Here is a 26142-nt window from a genome sequence, read left to right on the forward strand (position 1 = left end):
ACTAGGCATTGTAGGAAATGCCAAGCACAAACTCGGTTGAAAACACAGTTACTTCTCAAAACCTAGAACAAAGGACTAATAACCTAAATACTGATTTCCTACAGCACAAGATAGCCAGTGTATTTGAAAATCTATAACAACATACAATTAACTTTCGGAAATGCCAAGCATAAATGATTGGGAACCCACAGAAACGAATAATTTGCTTGTCAAAAACGCTAAAACGATCTTAGATTCCAGCACCTATAATAAAGTAAATCGATTTGCCACCAGAAAAACCTAAATAGCTGATTGAAAACAGAGCAAGAGCATACTAAGCACTGTAGAATGTCACTCATATAACAATTAAAAACAGAGTAGTGAATAATCTACTTCTCAAAACCGTAGAAGGACGACAGTTCCAAAAGTTTTTGAGAAAAGAAAACGATCTGCTTCAGGATAACATAAATAGAGATTACCTTTGAGGATCTTCTCGATTCGGAAGTAATCCTGTCCGAGCGCTGAGTCGACGGACGTTGGGGACGTGGCACGCTCCGCTGTCTCTGACTGGTGGCGTAGATCTCCGGCGAACCTGCAAATAAGCCGAGCCGGGAGGGGTTTTCCGGCGACAGCCCTCCGACGCTCAAGTCAGGTAACGAGAGAGGCAGCGTAATGTGGTTACAATAAAGATTTGCGCATACCTTCGTCGACGTCTGGGGGTCCTTATATAGGACCCCGGGGAGGCGCGAGCACGCTTCTCTATGCGTGCACCCTTCCCCAAACATACCTTAACAAGTCTCTGTCAGAAAAATACCTCTGGCGCCATTCCGCAATCGTCCGAGCATATCCTGGATGTGACGGTGGAAGCTTCCACCGTATGATCCTGTGTACGGCTCGGCCGCCAACTCTGCTGCTTGTCGACGGCAGATGTCTCGAGGATGATGTTATCCCCTGTCTCCTTTGTCCTCTTGTGCTTCCTGTCTGTTCCAGGGCCGAGCGGTTAGGCCGCTCGGCAGGCATATCACTTCTGCCTCGGTCGTATGCTCGGATGAGACTGCTCCTGCCTGTGTTGACTTGTGCATCGACCGAACGGACAGGCCGCTCGGCCCTTGAAACCTTTTTACCTTGAGCATCGGAAACCCGACTCCTAGTCGGGTTATCTTTCATTCAGCTAGGGGGGATTCACAGTCGGTCGGCCCCGATTCATCCGGTCGGTCGGCCTGCTTCGCCCGGTCGGCCGGGTCTCAAGGTTGAATCTCTTGACCTTTGACCTCCACGTGTCGTTGACCTCCCGCCAACGAGGGTCCTCCGCTTTTACCACCGGATCACATGCCTCCCCCTCAAGTCTAGTCGAAGGAGGCGCTAAGTCCGACTGACTGGACAGCCGGTCGGCCTAAGTGATACTGCCATGCCACTCGGAAATGTTCCTCCAAACGGTCGCTCGGCCTCTTCCGAGCGCTGGCTTTGCTGTCGTGTCGACGATCCTCTCTGACGCCCTTCGGATCTCCTCGGGATTCGTGCAAATCTTCTTCATTAAGACTGAGTACACGCGCTGTGCGCCGTAATGACGCTCATTAAATGCGCCCCTATGACATGGAGCCACGTGGCACCTCCGCTGGCGTCATCGTACGGCTCGGCGATGTGTTCAATGGGACATTGGCGGTTTGAAATGAACGGCCCGATGGGGGCCTCGGTTCCTGTGACCTGCATCGGACGGTCGAGGCCGATCGGGCCCGACCTTATAAAGTCGTCACCTTCCTTCTCCGTCACACCTTTGCCTTCGCGTGTCCCGCCACCTTTCTTCAGTGCTTCAGCGTCCCGGCGACTCCGCTTCACTGTCTTCCGACGATTCCCCGCCGTCTTCCTTCGATCCCCAGCTTCTTCATAAGGTTCCTCTGCCTTTCCTCGTCTTTTTTGTCAAGTTCTCGTCTTTTGGCCGCTGTCCCTTTCATCATCTCCTCGCCGTGTGTCATTTTCTATTCTCTTGGCTTTTGCTTGCTTTCCCGATCGGATAATGGCCAGTTCATCTCGACCCGCAGACCTCACTTTAGGTCCTTGGTATACTACCATGGAATCTCGCTTCGATCGACGTGACGCCGAGGCTTTGCTTGATGGTTTTGACATTCCGTCCGACTTTGAACTTATTCTACCCTCACCAACCGCTCGGCCTCACAAACCGCCGAGCGGAACCATTTGTTTTTTCCGCGACCAATTCACAGCTGGTCTGCGGTTTCCTCTTCATCCCTTCTTCGTCGACGTTTGCAACTTCTTTGGTCTTTCGCTCGGCCAATTAGTTCACAATACTTTTCACCTTTTGTGTGGAGTGGTGGCACTATTCAAGATACACCGCATCCCTCTCCGACCGGAAATTTTTTACTATTTTTATTATCCCAAGCAATCCGAGCTGGGTACCTATCTATTCCAGGCTCGGCCCGATCTAGTCTTTTTTTGATAAACTCCCCTCCTCCAATAAACACTGGAAGGAGTACTACTTTTATCTTCGTCTCCCCGAGCGGACTCCCTTCCGAACCAAATGGCAGATCAGACCGCCTACTTCTCCCGAGCTAAAAAGATTTAAGACCCGACCGGATTATCTCGAGGTCGCGAACATGCTTGCCGGTCTGAAGCTCGATATCAACAAGCTTCTGCCTGAAGGCGTGCTGTATATATTCGGCCTGAGTCCGAGCTGCACTCCACTTCCGAGCAGTTTCGGTAAGAATTTCCCTTGCACACGTACTTTGAGTGCTAACTGATTTTCTTCTTTTTCCTTTGCAGTAAATATTGTCATGGAGTCCGTGATGCTCGGGATTTTGAAGAAGAAAGCCGAGGCGCTCGAGGCGGCAGCCGCCAAAGAGATGGAGCAACTGGGCATCACTCCGGTCGGCTCTCACGAGGGTGAGAGCGAGACAAAAGCGGAGGAGTCAGCCACTTAGGCCTCCCCCGTGGAGGTGACGGGAGGCGCTACGTCGGACAGGGAACCGACCGCCCCAGAGGAAGGCTCTGATCGGGAAGACGAGCTCCCGCTCAGACAAAAAAGACGCCGGACGGAGACACCGTTGCGATCGGCTACTTCTGCTGTTCGTGTATCCGAGCGGGTGGGATCCGGTTCTCGTGGGAAAACTCCAATGGTGGAGGCAGTATCCTCCGATCGGACTCCGCCTCAGTTAAATCTGCCTGCCAACCCTATTGAGGCTGTGTCGGTCAGCGCTCTTCCACCTGCCCCTTGCTGGGTCCAGCGCTCGGCTATTTTGTCCAAGTTCTCCGCCCTCGCCTCTGCTCCCTCTGCATCTGCTCACACATCTCCCGGTCGGAGCCGCACAATCAGGGGCACCCTGCATCTTCCCACCGAGGAACTTTTGCCCGAGTCTGATCGACCGACTGCGCCCGAGCATATAATCACCATGAGGGGGCCCCTCGCCGAGATGTGGGCCGATGCTCGGGCCCGTGTCGCGATGATTCCGCTCGGTAAACTGGCCAACAGCCATATGCAGCAGACCACTGGGGTAAGTGTGTTTTCTTCCGAAGTCCTTTACTCCCCCTTTCCGATCGGCTATCAATACTCCTGTTTATGTCAGAGATGGGTGGAGGAGATTGTTGTCTCCAATCGGCTGGCCATGGTGGACGAAGAGCTGAAGAGGCTAAAGAGTTCGGACGGCGCGCCCTCCCAGGGTCCCTCATATGCCGAGCTGCAGAAAGAGCTCAAGAAGACCCAAGATGTATTGGAGGCTGAGCAAAAGAAGACAACCGACCAGGTCTATACTTTGGCCGAACTCGAACGATAGGTCAAGACACTTGACCGGAAAATAAGCCTAACCACCGATCGGAAAAAGAAGGCCATCGCCGATCTGGAGAAAAAAAAACGTCGAGGCGCGGGGCTTGGAACAATAAGGAGTTGATGGAGCAGTTGGACGGCGAGAAGGCGAGCTGCTCGGGTGAAGCGATCAAACATAAGGACGAACCGAAGAACTTGCAGGAGGCTCTTGAAGCTTCCTAAGCTGCCTTCAAGGAGTATCAAGAGGCCGAGCCAGGCCGGGTCGCAGCCTTGAAGCAGCAGCACATCCGCTCGAACGAATTTTCTGAGAAGGTCTGCGAGCGGATGTATACTGCCTTTGAATTGGCCATTACCGCCACAACGGACTATCTGAAGTCCAAGGGTCAGCTCCCCGACTCCACAACCATCCCGACTGACGACTACGTAGCGCTCCTTTCTTCCATCCCGAAGACCGTTTATGATTTCCTTGAGTAGTATTTTTTGTAACCCTTCCGATCGGCTCTAAGGGCCTGAATTTTAATGAAGATATGTCGTCTTTTTATTAGCTTACTCATTTTTTTGTCAATACTTGTGTCTTCCGATCGGAGCGCGAACTACTGCCGTTCGCGTCACCCCCATTTTCTTCTCGTTAATCGTTTCTCGTCCTGCCTTGCTTTTCAAAGAAATTTTTCACGAAGTATTCTCTGTAACTAGGTCGCTCGCCTGAACACCCCCACTTCTTTAAATGAAATTCCCGATAGATGTTCACGAAGTACCTTTGGTAACTTGGCCGATCGGCCTCTCGACTCACAGGTCAACCTTTTTATTATCTTTTTCCGGCCGGAGGGTTTATAGTCGCCGGTTCGACTCCAAGGTTTAACGTCGCTGCTCGACGGTTTTCAAGCCGGGGGGTTTATAGTCGCCGGTCCGACTCTAGAGTTTAACGTCGCCGCTCGACGGTCTTCAAGCCGGGGGGTTTATAGTCGCCGGTTCGACTCTAGAGTTTAACGTCACCACTCAACGGTCTTCAAGCCGGGGGGTTTATAGTCGCCGGTCCGACTCTAGAGTTTAACGTCGCTGCTTGACGGTCTTCAAGCCAGGGGGTTTATAGTTGCCGGTCCGACTTTAGAGGTTAATGTTGCCGCTCGACGGTCTTCAAGCCGGGGGGTTTATAGTCGCCAGTCCGACTCTAGAGTTTAACGTCGCCACTCGACGGTCTTCAAGCCGGGGGGTTTATAGTCGCCGGTCCGACTCTAGAGTTTAATGTCGCCGCTCGACGGTCTTCAGGCCGGAGGGTTTATAGTCGCCGGATCGACTCTAAGATTTAACGTCGCTGCTCGACGGTCTTCAGGCCGGAGGGTTTATAGTCGCCGGTTCAACTCTAAGATTTAACGTCGGTGCTCGACGGTCTTCAAGCCGGGGGGTTTATAGTCGCCGGTCCGACTCTAAGATTTAACGTCGCTACTTGACGGTCTTCAGGCCGGAGGGTTTATAGTCGCCGGTTCGACTCTAAGATTTAATGTCGCTGCTCGACGGTCTTCAGGCCGGAGGGTTTATAGTCGCTGGTTCGACTCTAAGATTTAACGTCGCTGCTCGACGGTCTTCAGGCTAGAAGGTTTATAGTCGCCGGTTCGACTCTAAGATTTAACGTCGCTGCTCGACGGTCTTCAATAATGAGCCTATGGCTCGGATAATATACGCCCGGCCGAATGGCACAGGGTCTTCGCCATCGAGCATATGGCTCGGATAATATACGTCCGGCCGAACGGCACAGGGTCTTCGCCATCGAGCATATGACTCGGATAATATACGCCCGGCCGAATGACACGGGGTCTTCGCCATCGAGCCTATGGCTCGGATAATATACGCCCGGCCGAACGACACGGGGTCTTCACCATCGAGCACATGGCTCGGATAATTTACGCCTGTCCGAACGACACGGGGTCTTCGCCATCGAGCCATTGACTCGGATAATATACGCCCGGCCGAACGGCACGGGGTCTTGGCCATCGAGCCTATGACTCGGATAATATACGCACGGCCGAACGACACGGGGTCTTGGCCACGCCATCTCGCAGCTACCTGCTTGGTGCATAATGCTCATGCCTTTGCTTTGTTCTTATAGCTTTCATTCCTGTAACCAAATGATACATTTGAACGACATATTCATGAAATTCATTACCTCGGCGCACCTTTCATCCGACCCGATAGGGCTGGAGGAGGTTTGATCAACTTCTCCTTCTGCTTCTCTTCCAGATCGGATGCTATGAAGGTGGAGGCCTCCGGTCGGGAAGAGTCAATCTGCACCTCTTTTTCTTCGTAAACAAAAGAAGGTGGTTTTTCAGTAATAGCATTTACCTCGACTCGCGACACTTTCCGAGCGGACTTGGATTCGGCTCGGACCATCTCCACATAGCATCTCCAAGCTGCCAGTTGGTCTCCCCACACCTCCCCTACTTGATCTTCTACCGGGAACTTGATCTTCTGGCAGAAGGTAGAGACGACCGCCCGGAACTCGTTGAGCGCCGGCCGTCCCAAGATAACGATGTATGCAGAAGGAGCATCAACCATGATGAAGGTGGTGGTCCTTGTCCTTCTGAGCGGCTCCTCGCCCAACGAGATAGCTAGCCGGACTTGGCCGACCGGCAAGACTTCGTTCCCAGTGAACCCGTAGAGGGGGGTCGTCCTTGGCAGTAGTTCAGCTCGATCTATTTGCAGTTGGTCGAAGGCCTTCTTGAATATTATATTGACCGAGCTGCCTGTGTCAATGAAAATGCGGTGAATAGTATAGTTGGCTATTACCGCTCGAATGATCAGGGCGTCATCGTGTGGGACTTCAACTCCTTATAGGTCCCTAGGCCCGAAGCTGATCTCGGGTCCGCTCGCCCTTTCCTGGCTGCAGCCGATCGCGTGGATCCTCAGCTGTCTGGCGTGTGCCTTTTCTGGCTCTATTGGAATCTCCGCCGATCGGGCCTCCAGCGATGATGTTGATCTCGCCCCGAGATGCGTTGCCCCTATTTTCCTCCTCCCGAGCGGAAGGTCGAGGTCGTTCGTGCGACGTCCGATGGTGAGCTCCGGGCTGCTAACGATGCTGCAGCTCGGGGGATCTCCTTTCTATCCTTTGAACGGGGCTCCGTTGTCGATGTTGCCGGTCTGGTGAAGGCGATCGGCGGCGGTAGCTCCTTGGCGCGGGATGAGCGATGGGGGGGAGGCTCCGACAGTCGCGAGTGTTGTGAGTAGCCGACTGATGGAGTGAACAAAACATCGGGGTCCATACCTTCCCCTTGGGCTTGGGCCGATCAGTCGCGACTTGCTAGACGGCGTGCGGCCGAGTGTGCTGATGAGGACGGGCGACTTCGGCTCGCGGTCCTCTGGGGGGCCGGTGAATACGGGCTGCTTCCGCTCGGCGGAAGCTAGTTGGTCCGTCTGGGCTTCCTTTCTTCTTGCCGCCTGGGCCTTCTCCACATTGATGTATTCGTTGGCCTTATGCAGCATGTGGTCGTAGTCCCGGGGAGGCTTCTGGATGAGCGAGCGGAAAAAGTCACCGTCCACGAGCCCTTGCATGAACGTGTTCATCATTGTTTCCGAGGTGACAGTTGGAATGTCCATGACCACCTGGTTGAAGCGCTGGATGTACGCTCAGAGCGGCTCCCTCGCGCCTTGCTTGATGGCAAACAGATTGACGCTTATATTCTGGTGGCGCCTGCTGCTTGCAAAATGATGGAGGAACGCTGTTCGGAATTCCTTAAAACTTATGATGGATCCGTCCGGCAGTCTTCGAAACCACTGATGCGCCGATCCCGAAAGCGTGGTGAGGAACACTCGGCATTTCACACCATCTGTGTATTGATGCAGAGTGGCAGTGCTGTCGAACTTACCCCAGGTGGTCGTCTGGGTCAGTTGTCCCGTTGTACTCCCCGATCGTAGGGGGCACATAATGCTTCGGCAGCGGATCGCGAAGAATGGCGTTTGAAAACTGCCGGTTGATCCGCTCGGGTGACGCGTCCGTTCGGGGCGCCTTTCCTTTTTTGACGTCCCGGACGGGTGCTTCGTCCGATGAAGATCCTTTGTCTTGATTAGCTTGCGCTACCTCCGAGGGCGTCTGGAACAGAGCCCGATGAAAAGGTATCGGGATGGGCGTCACCCCCATCTGCGGGTGGCACTCGGCTCCCCGAGACTGATGTTGCCTGCTGCGCTGCCCGCTCGGCCTGAGCTTTCTGCTGCTGCTCCACGATTTTTGCATCTCGCGCTTGGACGAGTGCTTCGAGTTCCTCGGGAGAGAGCGTTACCAGAAGTTGACGTCTAGCTTCTTCCATCTACTCGGCTCGGATTCAGGTGCGTTCCCACAGACGACGCCAATTTGATCCTGTCCAAGCGCTGAGTCGACGGACGCTGGGGACGTGGCACGCTCCGCTATCTCTAACTGGTGGCGTAGATCTCCGGCGAACCTGCAAAGAAGCCGAGCCGGGAGGGGTTTCCTGGCGACGGCCCTCCGAGGCTCAAGTCAGGCAACGAGAGAGGCAGCGTAATGTGGCTACAGTAAAGATTTGCGCATACCTTCGTTGACGTCTGGGGGTCCTTATATAGGACCCCGGGGAGGCGCGTGCACGCTACTCTATGCGTGCACGCTTCCCCAAACATACCTTAACAAGTCTCTATCAGAAAAGTACCTTTGGCACCATTCCACAATCGTCCGAGCATATCCCAGATGTGATGGTGGAAGCTTCCACCGTATGATCCTGTGTACGGCTCAACCGCCAACTCTGCTGCTTGTCGGCGGCAGATGTCTCGAGGATGATATTATCTCCTGTCTCCTTTGTCCTCTTGTGCTTCCTGTCTATTTCAGGACCGAGCGGTTAGGCTGCTCGACAGACATATCACTTCTGCCTCGGTCGTATGCTCGGATGAGACTGCTCCTGCCTGTGTTGCCTTGTGCATCGGCCGAACGGATAGCCCGCTCGGCCCTTGAAACCTTTTTACCTTGAGTATCGGAAACCCGACTCCTAGTCGGGTTGTCTTTCATTCGGCTCGCGGGGATTCACAGCCGGTCGGCCCCGATTCATCCGGTCGGTCGGCCTGCTTCGCCCGGTCGGCCGGGTCTCAAGGTTGAATCTCTTGACTTTTGACCTCTACGTGTCATTGATCTTCCGCCAATGAGGGTCCTCCGCTCTTACTACCGGATCAGGGAGATAACGGCATTTGCATCAGAATGGCAGGGTTCTTCTGGCGTTCGCAGAGTGGAAGGGGAAGCATGAAGCGGGAATGGGAAGGAGAACATGTAACGGATCGGACCGGCTCATGGACCTACTTTATTGGGCCTTTAAATGATTTATATACGAAAATTTCCGGAACATTTTATCAAATTACACCTTATATAGTTACCAAATTAAGCTTCTACCACAAATGTTTTATTCAATTTGCCCCAAATTGATCTCCTTGTCAAAATATCTTCGAAATCTTAAAAAAGTTAAAATAGATTTCCTTTTTAAAATTTTTATTAAAATATAAAATGATATTAGAAGATATTTTTCAATTTTAAAAGATATTTACATTGAGTTATATTATACGAAGTTAAATGTTTAGATATGAAATAAACATACTAATAAAATATAAAAAATCGTCTGGATGAGAATGTTATCATGAATATGTGAAAAATAAAAATATTAAAAAGAAAATTTATGTTACACTTATTGAAGATAATATTATTAAAAAAAAATAAATAGAAGGGTGGATCCCAAATGAATGTTATCATGAATATGTGAAAAATAAAATATTAAAAAGAAAATTTATATTACACTTATTGAAGATAATATTATTAAAAAAAAAATTAAATAGAAGGGATGGATCCAAGAATGAAAGGTGGCCTGGCTGATCTTGAGATGGTCTAATTCGTCAAGATATCCGAGTTCACTTTATGTGAGCATATTTCCATCTCGCTTTATTTCTATAATATAATAAATTTTAAATTTTTATTGAATAATTTTTTTATTATTTATAAAATTGTTAAATTATTTTATAGGTAATGATATATAATTTGTAGACTGTGAGCATGAGCGCGGTGCAAGGCCATGCTCAAGCATGCATCTCACACAGGACCTCAATCAAAAGCTACTTGCTCCCGACGTAGATGTAACTCGTAATAGTACGTTGACTTGGAGAACACGTCGATATGATCATTGTAGCCCAACCGAGGGCAATCATGTCGATAACTATGCATCCGAGGGAGAGGGCCTGGCGACAAAGGGGCTTGGCGACGAAGGAAGTGGTCATGACCATGAGTGACTACGAGTGGAGGCCGATCGTCACCGTCGCCGATTGTTGTCGTCGTCGGCTGCCGCCGCCGATCGTCACCGTCGCCGATTGTTGCCGTCACCGGCCGCCGCCGCCGATCGTCACCATCGTAAGTTGCCGTCGCCGGCAGCCGCCGCCGATCGTCGCCGTCGCCGTCGCCGATTGTTACCGTCACTAGCCGCCGCTGCCGAATGTCGCCATCGCCGGTTGCTGCGGCCGACCTCCGGTTGCTGGTGGGCCGCCGATTGCCGACGAGGGCGGCCGCCGTCTCCGGCGGAGGTCACCGGTTGCCGGTGGTTGTCGCAAGCTTCGGCAGAGCTGCGGCGGTCGCCGGTAGATGTCGCAAGATATTTTTGTCATTTTATAATAATACGAATTACATTCCTTATAAAAAATAATGAACACCAAACAAAAGAATGTAATCACACTTTAATCAAAGATTATATACATTACAAGTTAATGTATTAAAAAGTTACATTACAAGCTATTACCAAACGTAATAATGTAATCAAAATTATAAATTTGATTACATTACAAGCTAGATTACATTACACTCAATCAAACGTAGCCTTAGTAGTTAATGTATTAAAAAGTTAATTTAAATATTTTCACTTCATATTCAATAATTGATTGATTTATTTATTAAATACTATATTTGATTAATATTTAAGAATAAATAATTATGAACTTTTTAAAATTAATTTTATTGAATGATATTAGATTAGAATTTAATATCTAATATTTAATTATTATTTATTAATTTAAATTTCTAACCAATTCTACTTTCCAAGTTTTCAGCTATATGTGATTTTGTCATTTTTAAAAAATTTTTTTTTTCCAAGTTTTAAAATTGAATAATTTTAGCATGATTGGTCCGATAAAAATTTTTTATTAATCATGCGAATAAATTAAGAGGCACTCAGGAATAGAAGACCACTATTTTTACACCCTATTTAAACATATAAATTTGATATTTTTATTCTTTTGTCAGCTATTTTTTTTTTCTTAATACATTTTCAAAAAAAAGTTTGGTGACATTTTATCAATTGTTTATCATCTATCACTGAGTTTGTGATTTTTAAACGGTTAATATTAGTCCCACATCCGATATTTTTGAAGTAGATGAAACTTGTATTATTATAGCGACACCAAAGTCAAGCATGACCTTATTTGAACAAGATCTATTCTATAGGCCTTTACCTTGTAAAGGAGACAAGCAACCACTCTAATTAATAACCTCAGTAAAAGTTTATTAAATAAATAAACCCTTAGTATTTAATCTATTAAAAAAGAATTTAAATATCTTCGTTAATCATGCGAATAGCTATTTTTTTTCATAATACATTTTCAAAAAAAAGAATCTGAGTTTGTGATTTTTAATTTGTTAGCAAACAAAAATCCTGAATTTTAAATCCTGGATTTTTAAATTTTTTTTTTCAAGTTTTAAAATTGAAAAATTTTAGTAGGATCGGTTCAATAAATTTTTTTAAGCGTTCTATAGGCTAGTAGGATCGGTTCAATAAATTGAAAAATTACAAACCAGGATTTAAAAATCCAGGATTTAATTTTAATATTAATCCTACATCTGTTATTTTTGAAGTAGATGTAACTTTTATTATTGCAGCGACAACAATAATAAAAGTAGATGTGAGACTAATATTAAGCATCCATCCAATTAAACTAGCACATGTCCCAATTAAAATCCAGGATTTGTTTTACTAACAAATTAAAAATCACAAACTTAGTGATCAAACAAGGTGATAAACAAATATAAAATGTCATCAAACTTTTTTTTTGAAAATGTATTAAGAAAAACAATTGCTGACAAAAGAATAAAAATAACAAATTTATATGTTTAAATAGGGTATAAAAATATTGACATTCTATTCATGAGTACCTCTTAATTTATTCGCATGATTAATAAAAAAATTTATTGAACCGATCCTACTAAAATTTTTCAATTTTAAAACTTGAAAAAAAAATTAAAAAAAAGAAAAAATCACATATAGCCAAAGCTTGGAATTTAAATTAATGAATAATAATTAAATATTAGATATTAAATTCTAATCGAATATCATTGATTAAAATTATTTTTAAAATTTTTTCATAATTATTTATTCTTAAATATTAATCAAATATCCTATTTAATAAATAAATCAATCAATTATTGAATATTGAATATGAAGTAAAGATACTTAAATTAATCTTTTTAATACATTAAATACTAAGGGTAAAATTATTTATTTAATTCCTTTTATTGACGTCGATCTAAGCTTATTAAATCGGTCGTAAAAAAAATAAAACAAAAATAATTGAATATTAGATATTAAATTCTAATCTAAAATCATTCATTAAAATTATTTTAAAAAAATTTTCATAATTATTTATTCATAAATAATAATCAAATATCATGTTTGATAATTAAATCAATCAATTATTGAATATGAAGTGAAGATACATAAATTATTTTTTTAATATATTAACTACTAAGAGTAAAATTTGAAATTTATTTAATTCCACGTTGATTTAAACAAAACACTAATAATATAATCCTTATTCCTATTGATCTTATAATTAAAGTCATTGCTTTTCTGATTTACAAATCTGAATCAAATGCCCATTACTATTTAATTATTATATGAGGACAAATTTAGAAAACGTAAACTTATTAAATCGGACGTAAAAAAAATATCAGACAATCTCGAGACCACCGCAGCAAAGCGTTGATCTTTAATCATGCTCAAATCTCGAGATCTTACATCAACCAGAGTGGTTGCTTGTCTCCTTTACACTCAAGGATATAGTTGTACAAGCCTATAGAACAGATCCTGTTCAAGTAAGGTCGTGCTTGACTTTGGTGCCGCTGTAATAATAAAAGCTTCATCTACTTCAAAACTATCGGATGTGGGACTAATATTAAGCGTCCATCCAATTAAACTTGCGTATGCCCCAATTAAAATCCAGGATTTTTTTTTTACTAACAAATTAAAAATCACAAACTCAGTGATCAAACGAGGTGATAAACAATTGATAAAATGTCACCAAACTTTTTTTTTTGAAAATGTATTAAGGAAAAAAATAGCTGACAAAAGAATAAAAATAGCAAATTTATATGTTTAAATAGGGTGTAAAAATAGTGGTCTTCGCCTCTTAATTTATTCGCATGATTAATAAAAAATTTTTATCGGACCGATCTTGCTAAAATTATTCAATTTTAAAACTTGGAAGAAAAATTAAAAAAAAACAAAATCACCTATAGCTGAAAGCTTGGAAAGTAGAATTGGTTAGAAATTTAAATTAATAAATAATAATTAAATATTAGATATTAAATTTTAATCTAATATCATTCAATTAAATTATTTTTAAAAAATTCATAATTATTTATTCCTAAATATTAATCAAATATAGTATTTAATAAATAAATAAATCAATTATTGAATATGAAGTGAAGATATTTAAATTAAATTTTTAATTCATCAACTACTAAGTGTAAAATTAGAAATTTATTTAATTCTCATTATCAATTTAAACCAAACACTCATAATATAATTCTTATTCCTATTGACCTTATAATTAAACTCACTGGTATTCCGATTTACAAATCCGAATCATATGCCCCTTATTGTTTAATTATTATTTGAGGACAAATTTAGAAAATATAAGCTTATTAAACAGGGTGCAAAAAAAAAAAAACAAAAATATTGATGTCTGTGAGACAATCTCGAGACCAGCCTAGCAAAGCGTTGATTTGCTGGGAACAATCCTCTACAGCTAAGAATCCCAAGGGACCAGAATCGTTAATCATGCTCTGATCTCGAGATCTTACATCATCAAACAGAGTGGGTTGTCTATCTCCTTTACACTCAAGAATATAGTTGTACGAGCCTATAGAACAGATCATATTCAAGTAAGATCGTGCTTAACTCTGTTGTCGTTGCAATAATAAAAATTTCATCTACTTCAAAAATAACAGATGTAGGACTAATATTAAAATTAAATCTTGGATTTTTAAATCCTGGTTTGTAATTTTTAAATCCTGGATTTTTAAATTTTTTTTTCAAGTTTTAAAATTGAAAAATTTTAGTAGGATCGGTTCAATAAATATTTTTTATTAATCATGCGAATAAATTAAGAGGTGCTCATGAATAGAATGCCAATATTTTTATACCCTATTTAAACATATAAATTTGCTATTTTTATTCTTTTGTCAACAATTGTTTTTCTTAATACATTTTTTTTAAAAAAAAGTTTGATGACATTTTATATTTGTTTATCACCTCGTTTGATCACTAAGTTTGTGATTTTTAATTTGTTAGTAAAACAAATCCTGGATTTTAACTGGGGCATGTGCTAATTTAATTGGATGAATGCTTAATATTAGTCCCACATCTGTTATTTTTGAAGTAAATGAAGCTTTTATTATTGCAATGGTAGCAAAGTCAAGCACGACCGTACTTGAACAGGATATGTTCTATAGACTCGTACAATTGTATCCTTGAGTGTAAAGGAGATAGGCAATCACGTAAGATCTCGAGATTAGAACATGATAAGGAATCTCTTGGGATTCCTAGTTGTAGAGGATTGTTCCCAGTAGATAAACGTTTTACTGGGGTGGTCTCGTCTCGAGATTGTCTTACAGACATCAATATTTTTATTTTATTTTTTTTACGTCTAGTTTAATAAGCTTACGTTTTCTAAATTTGTCCTCATATAATAATTAAACAGTAAAGGGGCATTTGATTCGGATTTGTAAATCAGAATAGCAATGACTTTAATTATATGATCAATAAGAATAAGAATTATATTATGAGTGTTTTGTTTAAATCGATGTCAGTAATGGGAATTAAATAAATTTCAAATTTTATCCTTAGTAGTTAATGTATTAAAAAAATAATTTATGTATCTTCATTTCATATTCAATAATTGATTGATTTAATTATCAAATATGATATTTGATTATTATTTATGAATAAATAATTATGGAAAATTTTTAAAAATAATTTTAATGAATGATTTTAGATTAGAATTTAATATCTAATATTTAATTATTATTTATTAATTTAAATTTCTAGCCAATCCTACTTTCCAAGCTATCAGCTATACCTGATTTTGCTTATTTTTTTGAAATATTTTTTCCAAGTTTTAAAATTGAATAATTTTAGCGGTCCGATAAAATTTTTTATTAATCATGTGAATAAATTAAGAGGCGCTCATGAATAGAAGGCCACTATTTTTACACCCTATTTAAACATATAAATTTGCTATTTTTATTCTTTTGACAACTATATTTTATCTTAATACATTTAAAAAAAGTTTGATGACATTTTATAATTTGTTTATCACCTCGTTTGATGATTGAGTTTGTGAATTTTAATTTGTTAGTAAAAAAATTCCTGGATTTTAATTCGGACACGCGTCAGTTTAATTGGATGGACGTTTAATATTAGTCCCACATCCGTTAATTTTGAAGTAGATGAAGCTTTTATTATTGCAGCGGTAGCAAAGTCAAGCACAACCTTACTTGAACAGGATTTGTTCTATAGGCTTGTACAACTGTATCCTCGAGTGTAAAGGAGACATGCAACCAGTCTGGTTGATGATGTAAGATCACGAGATCAGAGCATGATTAACGGTTTTGGTCCCAAGGTTTTGATGAATGACAAAGTAGGTTAAGTTAGTTGAATCGTCTGGTAAGTAAGTGAAGGTAAGTCACTGGAGGGGAGTGATAAGGAGAAAAGAAAAAAGTGTATGGAACCTCAACAAAAATGTGATAGATCGAAGATCGAATTTTGGAGACCTAAAATTTAAATGTGGATCCAATCTAGGGAGGGTTCCGCGAGAAAGAAGATACTAATAAGAATAATAATTTAGTGGATTTAGGATAGGAACAATTGATAGAAAGAAATTGTATTACTTAATTATTACTTCATAAAATAAAATTATTATTTTATTACTCTATAAAATATAAAATGAAAATTTTTTACTTAATTACAATTACATTAATATTAATTTTTAAATTTGAATAAATAAGAATTTAATGATAATTGCAACGAAATTTTTAGGGGAGTGACTGTGAGAATGCCTTCCCGGGAAGGGAACATTAGGTGTCGATCCAACTTAGATCCATTTCAAATATTTAAGTTGAGATCGTGATTAGATTCCGGTCTCGAGGAGACGAAATCTAATTAATACTCTGTTTGTTTATTATAACTGTCCTAACACCTTATTTTGCAGGGTAATATTATTTGCATTTTGCCTCGGACTAACTCTTTCTTGTAGGAGAAGGACTTTCTAGAGAAGAGTGGTTCAGGCGTCCGAAGGGATCCGGGCACCCGGAATGCAAGTTTTATATCCATCGTGCTAAGCCACATGGAGCTTCATGGTTGGCTCGGCTACGTCACACTCCAGGCACCCGGAAGGGATCCGAGCGCCCGGAGCATCCTATATAAGGAGGATGCATCATGAAGCAAAGAACAACGAACAACAAGATCTTCCAACACTTGCTCTGCTGTGCTGTGCTCCTGCAATGCTGCGAAACTCCTCCGACAATGCGCTTCTTTTTCATTCATTATTGTTGTCGGTATTTTTCCTTTAAAGCAATTGTAATTTCACTTGTAATGTAAAATACCGAAAAAGGGCGAATAACCATAAGGGAAATTTCTAGAATTTTTAGAAATTTTCTGAAAATTTTTCAGAGCTCGTATGACTTAGGTTACAGGGATAAATATTGAGTCGGGAAAGCCTGTTTAGGCTACCCCGTTTTAACGAGGAAAAGTTGGATTTTTTCCTTTTCCTTTCTTTTTCCTTTATTTCTTTTCCTTCGTTTCTTTCTCCTCCGCCGCGACACCGAACCCGTGCCCTAGCCTCGCGACGTCGTTTCCTCCCTTTCCTAACTGGTGCCACACTCGACGGTTACTTCCTCGCGATTAAAGACGAGATAGAGGGATTTTCTTGCATCTCCTTCTTCTCCTCTTCCTCCCCGACTCTCTTCCTCGCGATTCCTCTCTTCGTGACCGGGGATCCTCTCTTCATCTTCTTGCTGTTGCCGACACAGATTGATCTTGGAGTGTGGAGGAGGGAAGCCCTTCGAGTTTCTGGCCTCCTTCAAATCTCTGGTTCTTTCTTCTCTTCGGCCATCACTGCCTAAATTGCTTTCGTCGGAGAGAAATCAGGGCTATTGGCATCGGATTTGTCCAGCGACGACGATGAGGGTGAGGTAACAACAACCCTTGTCTTCACTGTTTTTGTTGAATCCTCTTCTTTGTTCACCTATCCTCTATTCTTGATCCTCATTTTTCTTCACGGTTGATTTAGGTCATAGATTTGTGACGTTGGGGATCAGTGAGGTGTGCTTGGGCTGTCGGGCAAAGACTAGAAGGGTTGTAGCTTGATCAGTGACCTACTGCTTGATCTGATTGATATCAGTGAGGTAAGATTAGGTTGTAAGATATGTTGTTGCTTGATTTGTGATCCCCACTTATTAATCTCAACCTGATTTGATCAGAGGGAAGGACTTTAGCAAGGAAATTCTGTTATGTGGGGTGATCTTGGTTCCGGCAGCAACAACCATCTTGTTCCAGTAGTAAACAACCCTTCACCAGCAGAAATCAACAAGCACGACTGTGAATAAGGCTGTGAATTGAGGTAAGGAGTAGGGATTTAGTTACATGTTGTGGATAATGGATCTTTGTGGTAGATCATGGCGTAATTTGATCATTTAGTAGTTGATTGTGCTTAGATTTATTTGTTTAGATTAATCTAATGGGATGATTAGGGTTAAGGCAAATAACCCTAGTCAACTGTTGGATTTATTTTAGGTTTGAATTATTAATCTAATGGGTTGATTGAGGATTAGGTAATTAACCCTAATTAACCATTGGATTTAATTTAGGTAGGTTGAGGTTTATAGTTTAGGGGTTTTTCCTAAATTATTTTAAAGGATTTTATTTAGCTATTCATTTGAATTGTAGCTAAATAAAAATGTATATATATTGGTGACACAGGACTTTGACGCGAGACGAGCATCTCAACGTCGGATTTGAATCGGATTGGACCTTTCTATTGGAGGCAGGTACGTTGACTTATCTTTTAGATAATGTTTTGTTGATATGCTTAGTAGATTTTAACAAGTAGTAATAATTATGCTTATATCTGTATCGGTATGTCACTATTTATTTCCGAGCATGTTTTGTTTGTTACCTGTTTAGCATTCACACCCTTGGTTATTATTTATGTTATAGAGGTAGTGACATACCATGCTATGTGATATACTGGACTAGTCATTTACAATATCTGACCTGTGTACCTAGATTGGTTTATTTGATCCATTTATTTTTGATACATGTTTTATGGAGGTAGATATGGTCAGGATTTGTATGCTTAGTGTCATGCACCATCTCGCATGATTGCATGCTGTGCGATAGTCGACTCCATTATTGTTGAGCACATCGCCAGTTACATGGATCTACATACACAACCACTCATGGTTAGTGGTTTTTATTCAGGCAGGGTGTACTGCAGCAGGTTGCTCTGGTTGGCTCCGTTGGTCCGCTCATGGGTAGTAGGACTCAGCGTGGTAGCCGGCAGGGATCCCTCATCTGGATTGTCTCAAGGAGATGAGAGTATTGCACTCCCCCACTTATGATTTGGGGTAGGAGGATAGGTGTACTCCGATAACATCCCGTCCACTCGGTCACTCATCAGGAGCAGTGACGACAGAGTACACGAATGTCATAGCCCTACCCACTCGGTCTCACCATTGTGTGTGAGATGGTTGACTGGAGTCAAGGGTGACCAGTAGGGCTGTAAATGAACCAAGCGTTCGTGAACAAGCTTGGTGTTCGGCTTGGTAAGAGCTTGTTTATGTTCGTTCAATATACATAAGATTAATTAAACAAACAAGCTTGAACAACTCGTTAAGCTAAACAAACAAGCTTGAACACATATGTGTTCAGCTCGTTAACGTTCGTGAACAACGTTCGTGAACAATGTTCGTGAACAATATTTGTGAACAACGTTCATGAACCATATTCATTAATAAAGCTCTTTTCAATATGCTAAATAAATTTAAATTATCAAGCTCAATATCCAATCAAACAACTAAAACTTTCAAACAATCAAACAATCTTGAATTGAAAGCTTGATAACATCTAAATGAACCAAGCTCGAACCAAGCTCAAGCCAAGTTCGAACCAAGCTCAAGCCAAGCTTGAATTAAGAGCTTGATAACATCTAAACGAACCAAGCTCAAGCCAAGCTTCAAACAATCTCAAGCTCATAAAAAATAAACCAAGCCAAGCTTGAACACTCATTTCAAAAGCTTGGTTCATTTTAAGCTCGGCTCGGCTCGGTTACCTTATCAAACAAGCTTGAACACCCCAAAGCTTGGCTCAGCTCGGCTTGTTTATAGCCCTAGTGACCAGGACATGTCATTGGCATCATATGCATGATGCATTTATTGCTTGTGTTTGCTGCACTTTGTTTGCCGCATATTGGATGGATGTATATGATTGACATGTATACAATGACATGTATTTTCGGTTTGACGACCTTGTTATCCTGATAGGAGGTCCTGGTGAGTATAGTTTCTCCCTTATCTTCAGTTGTGCATTGTTTCATTGCTTCTAGAGATTGTACACATATTTATTACTGCTGGTTATTTTTTTACTATACATGTCAACTAGGTATCCGCTGAGTGTTGGACTCACCCCCCGTTATTACCATTTTAGGTTGAGGCTGTCCGGAGGAGTTCCAATCGCTAGTTCCCCCTTCAGGTTGCGAGGATTTCCGTTTTGGATCTTCTTTTTGGTTTCTTATTATGTTATCGTCTACGTTTTCAGACTTGTACCTTTTGGCACTTGGATCTTGTATGATCCCTTATTATCGATAAGTTTTCGTTTGGATGTATGCTGGTGATTTAAGTTTTATGGGTGTAGTTGAGCAGGATATAAGATTTGAGTTTTATGGGTGTAGTTGAGTAGGATATTTGAGATGTTTTCCTTATCATTCCTTATGTTTGGTTTTTACTATTAAACTATGTGGGTGCTTGCTTAATATTTATTATTATTATTCCGACCGTGTTGGCCGAGGTATATGTGGCCCTGAGGGCATTGTAGGAAGTTTCATATTGTCACTCGTACAGGGGAGATGCTGTCGAAATTTCTTCTGGCAGGGACTACCTGGGGCGTGATAATATTTTTGGTATCAGAGCCAAGTTATACGATACTTGCTTTTCGTTTTGGATTTTGAGTTAATCTGATACCAATATTTTTGGTATTAGAGCAGGTTTGCGATACATGTTTTTCGTGTTTTAGATATTTGTGTTCTGGATTTTTGAGTTAATCTGATACCAACTGGGAAGGTTGTTGGGTGTGAGAGCATGCTCAATTATAACTCGCACTGAGGCGAGAGTCTGGGACACCGACCGGGAAGGTTGTTGGGTGTGACAGCATGCTCACTTATAACCAGCACAAGGCGAGAGTCTGGGACACCGACCGGGAAGGTCATTGGGTATAACAGCATGCTCACTTATAACTCGCGCTGGGGCGAGAGTTTGGGACACCGACTGGGAAGGTCGTTGCGTGCGAGAGCATGTTCACTTATAACTCGCGCTGGGGTGAGAGTCTGGGACACCGACCGGGAAGGTCGTTGGGCGTGAGAGCATGCTCACTTATAACTCGCATTGAGGTGAGAGTCTGGGACATCGACCCGGAAGGTCGTTGGGCGTGAGAGCATGCTCACTTATAACTCGCGCTGGGGCGAGAGTCTGGGACACCGACCAGGAAGGTCGTTGGGCGTGAGAGCATGCTCACTTATAACTCGCACTGAGGCGAGAGTTTGAGACACCTACCGAGAAGGTCATTGGGTGTGAGTGTTGGTTGATACCCGGAATATCGTACCAGTTCCCCTGTACAAAAATTTTGTACAAGTCCTGAACCATTCCTAACAACCTATTGTGTTCTTTAGAAATTAAATTAGGAATCGCAAGCGGAACTTAACATTATTCATTCCAAATTTAACTTATCTGTTCTTAGAGGTTTAAACTTGGATCGCAAACGATGCTTAACATTATTAATCCAAGTCCACCCATGTTACAAAGTTGATTAAATATTTATTTCTAAAATTGGCTTCCAGGTTAAACATGACGAGACACTAAGCCTTCTTAGTTATGTGATCATCCACCACTTCCTTGACAAAGCCTTTTAAAGAAATTCAATATTCAATCTCCTTATAGTAACCCTAGGTTTAACCAAAAAGAATAATCGAATCAGAAGATCAAAAAAGAAAAGAAAAGAACACAAAACTCGAATCACAAATTCGAAACCTAAAATCATATGTCTCTCGTGTTTGGTATTTCAAAAATCCATACAAAGAAAACTAGTATGATGCGGAATAGAATTACTAGTTATAACTTTCTTTGTAAACAACAACCTCTTGATCTTCTATCGTATTCCTTTTCTTATCTCGGACATTGTGTGGGCAACGATCTACCGAGATGAGAACCACCAAGATTCCTTCCTTCTTGCAAGTTTCGGCCACCAACCTTCAAGCTCCAAGGGATGCAAGAGCAAAGCCTCCTTTCTCTCCTTCTTCTCCTAGCAAGAACCGGCCACCAACAAGAACTCCAAGAGAGGGATACACCGACAACTAAAGAAGAAGAGAAGAGGAGAAGAATAGGGCCGACCACACCAAGGAAAAGAGGAGGGGAATACTAGAAGATATGTTGTGAGGTGAGACACCTCTACCCCCTCTTTTATATTCCTTGGTCTTGGCATATAAGGAAATTTAATTATAATTAAAATTCCCTTATTCTCCTTGCCATTTGTTAATAAGGAAAATTTAATTAAAAATTCCTTTTAACCCTTTACATGGCTGACCACCTCATGTGCTCCAAATAAGGCAAGTTTTAAACACAAAATTAAAACTTCCTTATTTGTTTCCGGAAAATTTTAAACTAAAATTTCTCTAATAATTTTTCCCTTCATGGTTGGTTATAAAATGAAATTTTATAAATTAAAATCTCTATATTAAAACATGTGGATGATCTTCAAAAAGGAAAGTCTTCTTTAAAATTAAAATCTTCCTCTCAATCTATAAATAAGGAAAGATATCAAATCTTTTCTTAATTTTTTGTAGAAACTATAATAGGAAAGATTTAATTTTAAAACTCTCTTTTAAATCATGAAGATGGTTACAAAAAGGGAAAGTTTTATCAAAAATTAAAACATTCCTTTTAACTACAAATAAGGAAAGATATCAAACTTTCACTTAATCTTTTGTAGAAAGCTATAAAAGGAAAGATTTAAATTTTTAACTCTCTTTTAAAATCATGATATCCACATAAGAAAAGATTTAAAAAAATAAAATCCTTTTATTTTATATAGCCGACCACACTAAACTTGGGCTCCAAGCTATGACCGGCCACCCTACTTGGCTCAAGCCTTTGGCTTGGCCGGCCCAAGCTTGGGTTCCAAGCTTGCTTGGCCGGCCACCTAAGGGTGGGTAAGAAGTGGGTATTTGGTGGATATAATTCTCTATATATAAGAGGCTACGATAGGGACCGAGAGGAGGAATTAGTTTTGGTCTCCTGATGAAATTAAGCTTCCCGTGTTCGCCCCGAACACCTAACATAATTTCATCAATAATAATTCATACCACTAAAGAATTATTATTGAACTACCGCACCAATCTTAAATTACATTTTGGGCTCCTTCTTATTATGAATGCGTTATCTCCCTGTGTTTAAGATGTCGAATGTCCACTAATTAAATGAGTTACTGACAACTCTCTTTAATTAATATCTTAGTCCAAGAGTAGTACCACTCAACCTTATCGTCATGCCGGACTAAGTCCACCTGCAGGGTTTACATGACAATCCTTATGAGCTCCCCTTAGGGACATTATCAACCTAGATTACTAGGACACAGTTTCCTTCTATAATCAACAACACACACTATAAATAATATCATTTCCCAACTTATCGGACCTCTTGATTTATCGAGCTAAATCTCACCCTTTGATAAGTCAAAGAAATAAATACTAAGTACATGTGCTTATTATGATATTGGGATTAAGAGCACACACTTCCATAATAACAAAAGTCTTGTTCTTTTATTAAGTCAGTATAAAAAGAACTTACCTTAAATGGTCCTGCTCAATACACTCAGAGTGTACTAGTATAATTTTATAGTTAAGATAAACTAATACCAAATTATACTACCACTATTCCAATGGTTTGTTCCTTTCTATCTTAGTCGTGAGCGACTGTTTATAATTTATAAGGAATTGATAACATGATTTTCTGTGTGTGACACCATACATCATGTTATTTACAATATAAATTAATTGAACAACTACACTTATCATATAAATGTAGACATTTGACCAATGTGATTCTTTATTTATAAAATAAATGTTTATACAAAAGCTAGGCTTTTAGTATACACTCTAACAGTGAGAGAATGCTCACTTATAACTCGCACTGGGGCGAGAGTCTGGGACACCGATTGGGAAGGTCGTTAGGCATGAGAGCATGATCACTTATAACTTGCGTTGGGGCGAGAGTCTGGTACACTGACTGGGAAGGACTTTGGACGTGAGAGCATGCTCACTTATAACTCGCACTGAGGTGAGAGTCTGGGACACCGACCGGGAAGGTCGTTGGGCGTGAGAGCATGCTCACTTATAACTCGCGCTGGGGCGAGAGTCTGGGTCACCGATTGAGAAGGTCGTTGGGCGTGAGAGCGTGCTCACTTATAACTCTCACTGAGGCAAGAGTCTGGGACACCGACTGGGAAGGTTGTTGGGAGTGAGAGCATGCTCACTTATAACTCGCACTGAGACGAGAGTCTGGGACACTGATCGAGAAGGTCGTTGGGCGTGAGAGCATGCTCACTTATAACTCGCACTGAGGCGAGAGTCTAGGACACCGACCGGGAAGGTCGTTGGGCGTGAGAGCATGCTCACTTATAACTCGCACTGAGGTGAGAGTCTGGGACACCGACCGGGAAGGTTGTTGGGCGTGAGAGCATGCTCACTTATAAGTCGCGCTGAGGCGAGAGTCTGGGACACCGACCGGGAAGGTCGTTGGGCGTGAGAGCATGCTTACTTATAACTCGCATTGAGGTGAGAGTCTGGGACACCCACCGGGAAGGTCATTGGGTGTGAGAGCATGCTCACTTATAACTCGCGCTGGGGTGAGAGTCTGGGACACCGACCGGGAAGGTCGTTGGGAGTGAAGCATGCTCACTTATAACTCGCGCTGGGGCGAGAGTCTGGGACACCGACAGGGAAGGTCGTTGGGTGTGAGAGAATGCTCACTTATAACTCGCACTGAGACAAGAGTTTGGGACACTGACCGAGAAGGTCGTTGGGCGTGAGAGCATGCTCACTTATAACTTGCGTTGGGGAGAGAGTCTGGGACACCGACCGGGAAGGTCGTTGGGCGTGAGAGCATGCTCACTTATAACTCGCATTGAGGCAAGAGTTTGGAACACCGACCGAGAAGGTTGTTGGGCGTGAGAGCATGCTCACTTATAACTCGCGCTAGGGTGAGAGTGTAGGACACCGATCGGGAAGGTTTCAAGGAACCTGACCGGGAAGGATCCCAGGAATGAGCTGCTATGCATATCTTGAAGCTCTTTTTCTGGAATCACAAAGTGCCTCGTATAAGACTTAAGAGAAAATAAGAAATATTTAAAGCTCACTCTGGTTTCGAGACGGCAATGAGAAATGGCGGTGTAGAATTCGAACTAGCACTTCCCGCCGTCCTCCTCACCATTTCCCGAGATATCCGCAAGGCCATCTCAGTCTTTGAGGTATGGTCTTCCAGAAGTGGGGCGCTTCCATACGCATATCCCCCTTATGATATCTTTGTCACGTCCATCATTAATACACTTCCTAGAGGAATGTCACGTACCCCTGTCTTTATTGCTTACTTCTCATGATAAGCCCCTTTTGTGCACCCCTCCCGATATGTGTAACCCTTTTTGATCTGACGATGATCGTACGCCTTACCCAGAAAGATACCCAACTCATTTTTCGATACCTCCTAGGAATTTTGACTTATAAACTCTAAAGGCTGTCCGCCGTCACCTTCTCACCATTTCGAGCGCTTTTGACTCTTCACCTTCTTCTTGTTTTCCCCTGTTAAATCTTCCCTCTTACTTGCCTTTTGTGAGTGCTTCTTCTTTTCGTCTTCATCCTCCCTAGTTTCTTCATGGCTGAAGGTAAGGAGATGCCCTAGTATTTGTATTACATTTCGGACTTAGACAGCAACGACTTGTTCCAGATCTATGCTAGTCTACACCTCACCGAAGATTACCAACTACGACCTCCCAGGCCCGATGAACACCCTTTTTCTCCTCTCGAAGGTTTTGTAACTTTTTTCAAAGACCAACTCTTACGAGGTCTTCGCTTTCCTATTCACCCATTTTTCTCTTCATTGAGCCAGTATTTTGGTATCCCACATTCTTAGTTTGCTCCTAATGCCTTTCGTGCTGTCTGCGGAATAGTCATCCTCTGTCGTGTCTACCAAGTTCCTTTAATTGTCCAGCTTTTCCACCACTTTTATTCTTTCAAACGATCCAAGCCCGGCGTGTTTATGGTACAATCCCAGGTCGGGTGTAAATTCTTCTCTGACATGCCCTCCTCTAATAAGGATTGGAAATCCCGCTTCTTCTTCATCAGGCTGCCCGAGTTGGTGCCCTGGTCGACCAAATGGCATTCCAACCTTCCTTCACCTTTTGAACTACTCGATCATAGGCACTAACCCATCTGCCATGCAGCTTCAGAGAAACTGAATGGAGTACGCCTTCTCCTATCCATAATATTGCGAGAAGGCTTTTTACATCTTTTTGGGCTTAGCCCGATCTCCGTGGCTATAGGAGCTCCATTTGGTAAGACTTTGCTTTCCCTTCCGCTAGTCTTCGCTAACTGAGGAATTTCCTTCTTGCTTTGTAGAGGCTGCTATGTTTCGGGCCTACTCGGTCGACTCGACCAAGATGCCCAGTGATATTTTGAAGGCAATGGGCGAGTAAGTTGCAAAAGGCCTCCTTGTTCCCTCAACAACTCCCTGAAATGAAATAGCGGAGGAGCCGACAAAGTCCTCCACCCAACTCTTT

At 42.2% G+C, this 26142-nt stretch overlaps 1 non-coding gene and 3 pseudogenes across 1 annotated transcript; 2 read left to right on the forward strand and 2 right to left on the reverse strand.

Moving 5' to 3' along the window:
• Window positions 1–12706: 12706 nt before the first annotated feature.
• Window positions 12707–12867, reverse strand: LOC122022181 (annotated as a pseudogene).
• Window positions 12868–13726: 859 nt separating this feature from the next.
• LOC122022179 lies at window positions 13727–13938 on the reverse strand. Its single transcript, XR_006122904.1, has one exon. It is a non-coding gene; the product is annotated as a small nucleolar RNA U3 (small nucleolar RNA).
• A 528-nt stretch (window positions 13939–14466) lies between these two features.
• On the forward strand, window positions 14467–14663 carry LOC122022185 (annotated as a pseudogene).
• An 869-nt stretch (window positions 14664–15532) lies between these two features.
• On the forward strand, window positions 15533–15728 carry LOC122022187 (annotated as a pseudogene).
• Window positions 15729–26142: the final 10414 nt, after the last annotated feature.

This window comes from Zingiber officinale, chromosome 9A (genome assembly GCF_018446385.1).
Source record: "Zingiber officinale cultivar Zhangliang chromosome 9A, Zo_v1.1, whole genome shotgun sequence".
Classification (NCBI taxonomy): Eukaryota; Viridiplantae; Streptophyta; class Magnoliopsida; order Zingiberales; family Zingiberaceae; genus Zingiber; species Zingiber officinale.